Source organism: Trachypithecus francoisi, unplaced genomic scaffold (assembly GCF_009764315.1).
Source record: "Trachypithecus francoisi isolate TF-2019V2 unplaced genomic scaffold, Tfra_2.0 Lachesis_group12, whole genome shotgun sequence".
NCBI lineage: Eukaryota > Metazoa > Chordata > Mammalia > Primates > Cercopithecidae > Trachypithecus > Trachypithecus francoisi.
Genome location: NW_022681457.1, coordinates 3,184,304 through 3,191,352, shown reverse-complemented (window position 1 = coordinate 3,191,352; position 7,049 = coordinate 3,184,304). Strand labels below are relative to the sequence as shown.

General features: G+C 55.6%; 1 long non-coding RNA gene across 1 annotated transcript; it reads right to left on the bottom strand.

The window, feature by feature from the left end:
- LOC117091483 lies at positions 1–6,739 on the bottom strand. Its single transcript, XR_004440436.1, has 6 exons — positions 6,510–6,739; positions 4,569–4,593; positions 4,401–4,454; positions 4,135–4,209; positions 3,927–4,025; positions 1–392 (listed from the first exon to the last, which is right to left on the bottom strand). It is a non-coding gene; the product is annotated as an uncharacterized LOC117091483 (long non-coding RNA).
- Positions 6,740–7,049: the final 310 nt, after the last annotated feature.

The following is a 7,049-nucleotide window of genomic DNA, read 5'->3' as shown; positions in this document are numbered from 1 at the left end:
TTCGGTTAAATTCCTCCAATATTTATTGGATCGTGAATGGTTGCAAACGTCGCCGCAATCAGAAACTCACCCATCCTGATGCCTCTCTTGGCTTCCCCTTGAGAAGGATGCCTGAGGCAGGACGTCCCCCAAACTCCAGGGGACAACTGGGGAAGACATGGGGTATGCAAAGAGATATGATGAAACCAGGGGACAGGAGGAGGGTGGGGTGGTGTGGATTCCGGGGAAGACATACACACAGACTCCCACACAGAGGCAAAGACCAGCGGCGTCAATCTCTGCCCCCAACAGCAGCCACGAGAACATCAGGGAAAGACCAGGCGTCCACAAGACTTTTCAGTCCTTCCTATCATGAAGCGTCTGCTGAGAGGGGCTGGGCCAAGGTCGCTGGACTGTGGAGAGAAAAAGAGGTGGTTGGGGGAGGGAGTCAGTTTGTGGGAACAGAGGCCAGGCTTGGGGCCCGTGTTAAAAGAAAGAAAGATAGCCGGGTGCCGTGGCTCACGTCTGTAATCCCAGCACTTTGCGAGGCTGAGGCGGGCGGATCACTTGAGCCCGGGAGTTTGAATCAGTCTGGGCAACATGGTGAAAAAAACCCATCTCTACAAAAACTAGAAAAATTAGCTGGGCGTGGTGGTGCAAAACTGTAATCCCAGCTACTCAGGAGGCTGAGGCAGGAGAATCCCTTGGGCCTGAGATTTGGAGGTTGCACTGAGCTGAGATCGTGCCACTGCACTCCAGCCTGGGTGACAGAGCGATACTGTTTCAAAAAAAAAAAAAAGAATTCAAAGCCTGCATGGTGGTACCCCGCCCCCACGCTCAAAAGCACCAGTCCACGATGCATTCAGCTGATGCAGCTTTGGAATTGGGCAATTCCATTTTTCTTTTCCTTTATGTTAGAGGGATTTGCTTTGTTTCAGACCTGCACATAAGGCAAGATATCGTTTCTGCATTACTTCATATTGGCACGTCCCAAGTCACACTGAACATGACCTCATTCTGCTCTAGTAAAGAATTCTAGGAAATGGAACTTCAGTGCAATGCATCTGAAACTAGTTTTCTGGCACAAGGCATGCTGGGAGCTGGTACTTGGGCCCACAGTGTGTTGGGATGGGACACTTTGTTCTTGATCAGCATGGAGAGGGAACTGGTGCTGAAGTTTAGAGGGCAGGTAAAAAGTATCTCCGGGCACGGTCGCTCATGCCTGTAATCCCAGCACTTTGGGAGGCCGAAGCAGGCGGATCACCTGAGGTCAGGAGTTCAAAACCAGCCTGGCTAACATTGTGAAACACCGTCTCTACTAAAACATACAAAAAATTAGGCGGGCGTGGTGGCAGGTGCCTGTAGTCCCAGTTATTCGGGAGGCTGAGGCAAGAGAATGGCATGAACCTGGGAGGCGGAGCTTGCAGTGAGCTGAGATCGTGCCACTGCACTCCAGCCTGGGCGACAGAGTGAGTCTCTGTCTTAAAACAAAACAAAACACAACAAAAAAATACAAAAGTTAGCCGGGCGTGGTGGCAGACATCTGTAATCCCAGCTACTCAGGAGGCTGAGACATGAGAATCCCTTGGACCCAGGAGGCAGATGTTACAGTGGGCTGAGATCATGCCACTGCACTCCAGCCTAGGCGACAGAGCCAGACTCCACCTCAAAAAGTAAACTATGCTCAGGCCGGGCGCGGTGGCTCAAGCCTGTAATCCCAGCACTTTGGGAGGCCGAGATGGGCGGATCACGAGGTCAGGAGATCGAGACCATCCTGGCCAAAACGGTGAAACCCCGTCTCTACTAAAAAAATACAAAACCTAGCCGGGCGAGGTGGCGGCGCCTGTAGACCCAGCTACTCGGGAGGCTGAGGCAGGAGAATGGCATGAATCCAGGAGGCGGAGCTTGCAGTGAGCTGAGATCCGGCCACTGCACTCCAGCCTGGGCAACAGAGCAAGACTCTGTCTCAAAAAAAAAAAAAAAAAGTAAACTATGCTGTAGGCCCTGGAGTGCCAGAGACCAGAACAAAGGGCTAGTAACTATTACTACAAAGGGCTAGTAAAAGTTCTAGAATGGGTTGGGTTTCAAGCTTATCTGGACCATACTGGCTTAAAAACTGGAAAATCAGACTCAGAAGGTCCTGGAAAGTAGTACTTTGTTCCTGAGGTTCATACAGAAATTGCCACTCGTTCCACAATGTATTAGGTTGGAAACAATACTTGGTTCAGAGTGCATAAGGAGGCCGGGCACGGTGGCTCACACCTGTAATCCCACCACTTTGGGAGACCAAGGCAGGTGGATCACCTTAAGTCAGGAGTTCAAGACCAGCCTGGCCAACATGGTGAGACCTACTACAAATACAAAAATTAGCAGGGTGTGGTGGTGGAAACCTGTAATCCCAGCTACTTGGGAGGCTGAGGCAGGAGAATTGCTTGAACCCAGGAGGCAGAGGCTGCAGTGAGCCGAGATCACGCCACTGCACTCTAGCCCAGGAGACAGAGGGAGACTCCATCTCAAAAAGAAAAACAGTATGTAAGGAACCAGTGGCCAACTCCGGGAACTAGTGGTGAATTCCAGTGTCTGGGGGCTGGCTCACATTTCTCAGTTGCTGGGCCGGGAAGGGGAGCTCAGGTTTCCAGTGTGTTGGGAGCTGGTGGTGTGTTTCCTTCTCAGCTCTACGGGGGGAACTGGGAGTCAGCTCGAGGGTTGTTTTGGAGCAGACAATCCGTTCTAGAGTGAGCATTTGTTTCCAGAGCGTTCTTGGACTCATGTTCAGTTCTAAAGTGGATATGTTTCTGCAGCTGGATGAGGTCTGGAATATTCCTAGAACTAACTCTCAGGTTCCGAGCCCGATGATAATTAGTGACCTACTCGAAATTGTGGAGCAAGGAAATTCTGTCTCAAAACATGCTGGGAACTCGGCCGGACGCTGTTACATGACCTGCTGGGGTGGGAACTGTTTCCTAGCAATGGTACAAAGACCGCTGGGTGGCTAGCACTTTTCATTCCCAAACCCGGAGAGCTGTTTTAGGGCAGACCTCTGACCCCACCACCAGCTCAGCTGTCATCCTGCACACCTCTGACCCTATCTCACTTGTCACTCTGCACACCTCCGACCCCACCAACTCAGCTGTCATCTTGCACACCTCTGACCCATCTCAGCTGTCATCTTGCACACCTCTGACCCATCTCAGCTGTCATCCTGCACACCTCTGACCCCATCACCATCTCAGCTGTCATCCCGCACACCTGACCCCATCACCGTCTCAGCTGTCATCCCGCACACCTCTGACCCCATTACCATCTCAGCTGTCATCCCGCACACCTGACCCCACCACTGTCTCAGCTGTCATCCTGCACACCTCTGACCCCATTACCATCTCAGCTGTCATCCCGCACACCTCTGACCCCATCACCATCTCAGCTGTCATCCCGCACACCTCTGACCCCATCACCATCTCAGTTGTCATCCCGCACACCTCTGACCCCATCACCATCTCAGCTGTCATCCTGCACACCTGACCCCACCACCGTCTCAGCTGTCATCCTGCACACCTGACCCCACCACTGTCTCAGCCATCACCCTGCACACCTGACCCCACCACTGTCTCAGCTGTCATCCCGCACCACCTCTGACCCCATCACCATCTCAGCTGTCACCCTGCACACCTGACCCCACCACTGTCTCAGCTGTCACCCTGCACACCTGACCCCACCACTGTCTCAGCTGTCATCCTGCAGACCTCTGACCCCATCACCATCTCAGCTGTCACCCTGCACACCCTGACCCCATCTCACCACCCGGGTCTAACTTTATCCTGCTCGCTCTGGGGACACACGTGATGTCCCCTGACATCTCCTAGGCTCTCCACCTTGGGCCAAGGAGTCAGAGCATGGGGCAGGGAGGAGATCCAAAGGGTGGTGTCCCTGTCTAGTGGGCCCCTCACCTCTGCCTTCAGGGCGCATTAGCCCTGAGCCAAAGCGGCTTTGATGGCGGCCACCAGCTTCAGAAACTTGCTTTCTGTGTCCACGTAGCCATCGCCTTTCTAGGGAGGGGAGGAAGAGGGAAGGGGTGAGCTGGGACCAAGACACCAACCTCAGCCCCGAGCCCACGCTAGCCCCAAAACGAGGCAGGACGGACAGACAGAGACATACCTTCTTAGAGTGAATCAGCTTCCCGGCTACCGTGACTTCAAAGAACCCGGTGGCCTGGGGAGTTCCCTCGCCACGCTGAGGAAAGGGGGTGGGGGGGATGTTGGAGGGGCTGAGATGTCCTGTTGGGGAGACCCTCCCCTTCCCAGGGGATGGAGAACATGGGTGAAGGGAGTAGGGCCAACCTAACGCCCCCTCCAGTGCCATCCAGGCCTAAGGGACCGACACAGCGGCTGTATTCAAGTCTTTCTCCCTATCCCAAGACTCACGATGTCCAGGCGGCCGGGAAACTCATCTTCTAACTTCTTCTTGAGCTGAAGATACTGAAAACGGGGTTCGGGGTCACAGCAGGGATCATACCAGTCAGTCCCCCTCCCGACATGCACTCTATCCCTCCCCAGCTTCCGGGAATGTCCCCGGGCATCCACCCTGCTTACCTTGGACTTGTAGCCTCAAGCGCCACTGGTAGGTGAGTCCAAGACATCCGGGCCCAGGGGAGAGAGGGAGAAGTGGGGCATGGGGAGAGGAGGGTAGAGACAGGCGGTGGGGGGAGAGAGCAAGGTGGGGCCAGGAAGAAATAAAGAGGAATACAGATGACCAAGCAGAAGAGGTGACAGATGCCCTCAAGGGAGAAGACAGGCACCAGCCAGGCAGAGTGTTGGGACACAGCATAGGGGGTGGCGCAGGGACACACAGAGACACACAGAAAACCAACACCAAGCAAGAGACAGAGAAGGGGGAGCGGAAAAAGGGGAGAGAGGAGACGAGACCACAGAGACGAGACAGGGACAGGGGGAAAACCAGGAGAACTGGATTAGGAGAAGAATAGCACAAATAAGGTCCCCACCCACTCCCTGTGCCCACCACCCTCACCCACAGCCCTTGAAAAACTCCAAGGAAAACCCTGCAGGCTCCTGGATTCTTACACCACGCCCTGCCAATTTTTGTATTTTCACAATGTTGGCCAGGCTGGTCTCGAAGTCCTGACCTCAGGGGATCCGCCTGCCTCTGCCTCCGCCTCCCAAAGTGCTGACATTACAGGCGTGAGCCACCGCATCCTGGCCCTGCGGCTCCTAGATTCTGAACACCTTCCCAGTCCCCAGGGTGACATACAAGCTCGCCCAACCCCCACAGCAGGCTATTTTGGGACTGGAATCTGGTGCACACCCCTGGTAGGCGTCTCAAAATGTCACTCTTGCCTCTGCTTTGTCGAGCAGGCAGAGACATTGGAAAGCTGACGGCGAACCCAGGTTCCAGTTACCCGTCACCTGCAGTCCAGACTTGAAGCTACTGACCTGCCCCCACCCCAGTCCCAGCCTGTTTTCTCACCTGTAAGACGGAACTAAAATTCCCCTCTCTTTAATTTACACTTTTTTTTGTCTTTTGAGACAGAGTCTCGCTCTGCTGCCCAAGTTGGAGTGCAGTTGTGCAATCTCAGCTCACTGCAACCTCCGCCTTCCGGGCTCCAGTGATCCTCCTGCCTCAGCCTCCGAAGTAGCAGGGACTACAGGTGCGTGCCACCATGCCCGGCTAAGTTTTCAAGTTTCTGTAGAGACCAGGGGTCTCCCTGTGTTGCCCAGGCTGGTCTCGAACTCTTGGGCTAAAGTGATCCCCCCGCCTCAGCCTCCGAAAGTGTTTGGATTATAGGCGTGATCAACAGCGCCTGGCCTAAAATTCCCCTCTAAGGGATTCCTGGGAGGATACATTCATTGGACACGTGTTTATTAAATACCTACTGCATGCCAGCACAGTATTAGGTGCTGGGGAGTGGAGAGAACGTAAAGTAATTCATATCCTACCCTATTATATCCTTCCTGAGACTTGTAGAAATTAAGCGTGCTCAGTGCTGACACAGAGCTTCCCTCTGGCCACAGACGGGAAAACTGAGGCCAGAAAAGGAGTGCGGTTCGTGGGCGAGGGAACCCACTGGGCAGAGGCCAACAATTCAAGTGCTTTTGAAACACAGGCTGGGACATTCTCGAACCTTCTGAGTTCTCACTGTCCCCACCCCGCGACTGTTCGGGATATTGGGGGAGAGGAAGCCTTAGGGTGGAAGAGCCTTAGGTCCCTTTACAAAGCTGATCACCAGCCCCTCCCAGCGGAGCCCCGGAGTCGGGGGTTCGAAATTGACACACACCCGTCTCAGCCTCACCTTTTATAACCCGAGATGCCCAACGTGGCAAGCCGAAGAGAGGGTCCGGGCACCACCGCTGTTTTTCACCCCTCCGTACGCCCACCCCACCCACACCGGAATCCTTTTTCCCATACAGGGTCCCCATGGGTCCTCTCCCCGACGCTCCCAGACCCCGGCTCCGAGGGTGCGGAGGATCGGGTCCCGGTGGGGGTCGGGGACGGGGGCCGCTGGCCGTTGCGCTTACCAATAAACGACTCGCACGGCGAGAGCCATGGCTCGGGGCCGCCACATCCGCTGCGGAGCGGACGCCGGGGCCACACCAATGTCCCAGCTGGACGCGCTTGGTCTGCGTGAGTGCTGCGGGAACCTGCGCAGAAAGGATGGAGCCTCGGCTTCCTCTGGCGCCAACCAATGCCAGGGAGGGGCGGTGGGCGGAGAGGCGCCGAGGCGGGGGACGAGGGAACCGCGACCCCCCAGCCGAGGCCCCCACACAAGTCTCCTTCCCATCCCCCTGTTGGGCTGGAGAGAGTCTTGAGAGAGGCAGTCTCTAGGGGAAGCCCTCCGCGCGTCCCCTCCCAGGTCCCTCCCGGCCAGAATGGTACGGCCCGCGGGGGGAGGTGGTTCAGGGCCCGCCGCTCCCAGCTGGACCCAGAATCAGCCTCAAGGGTAGTCCTTTCACCGCGGGGGTGGGGAACGGCGCGGTGGGGACAGAAGCAGGGCGAGATTCTCGAGTCCCTTACCTTCCCTAGGAAGGGGGAAGGATTGGGGTAGACCAGGTGAGGGA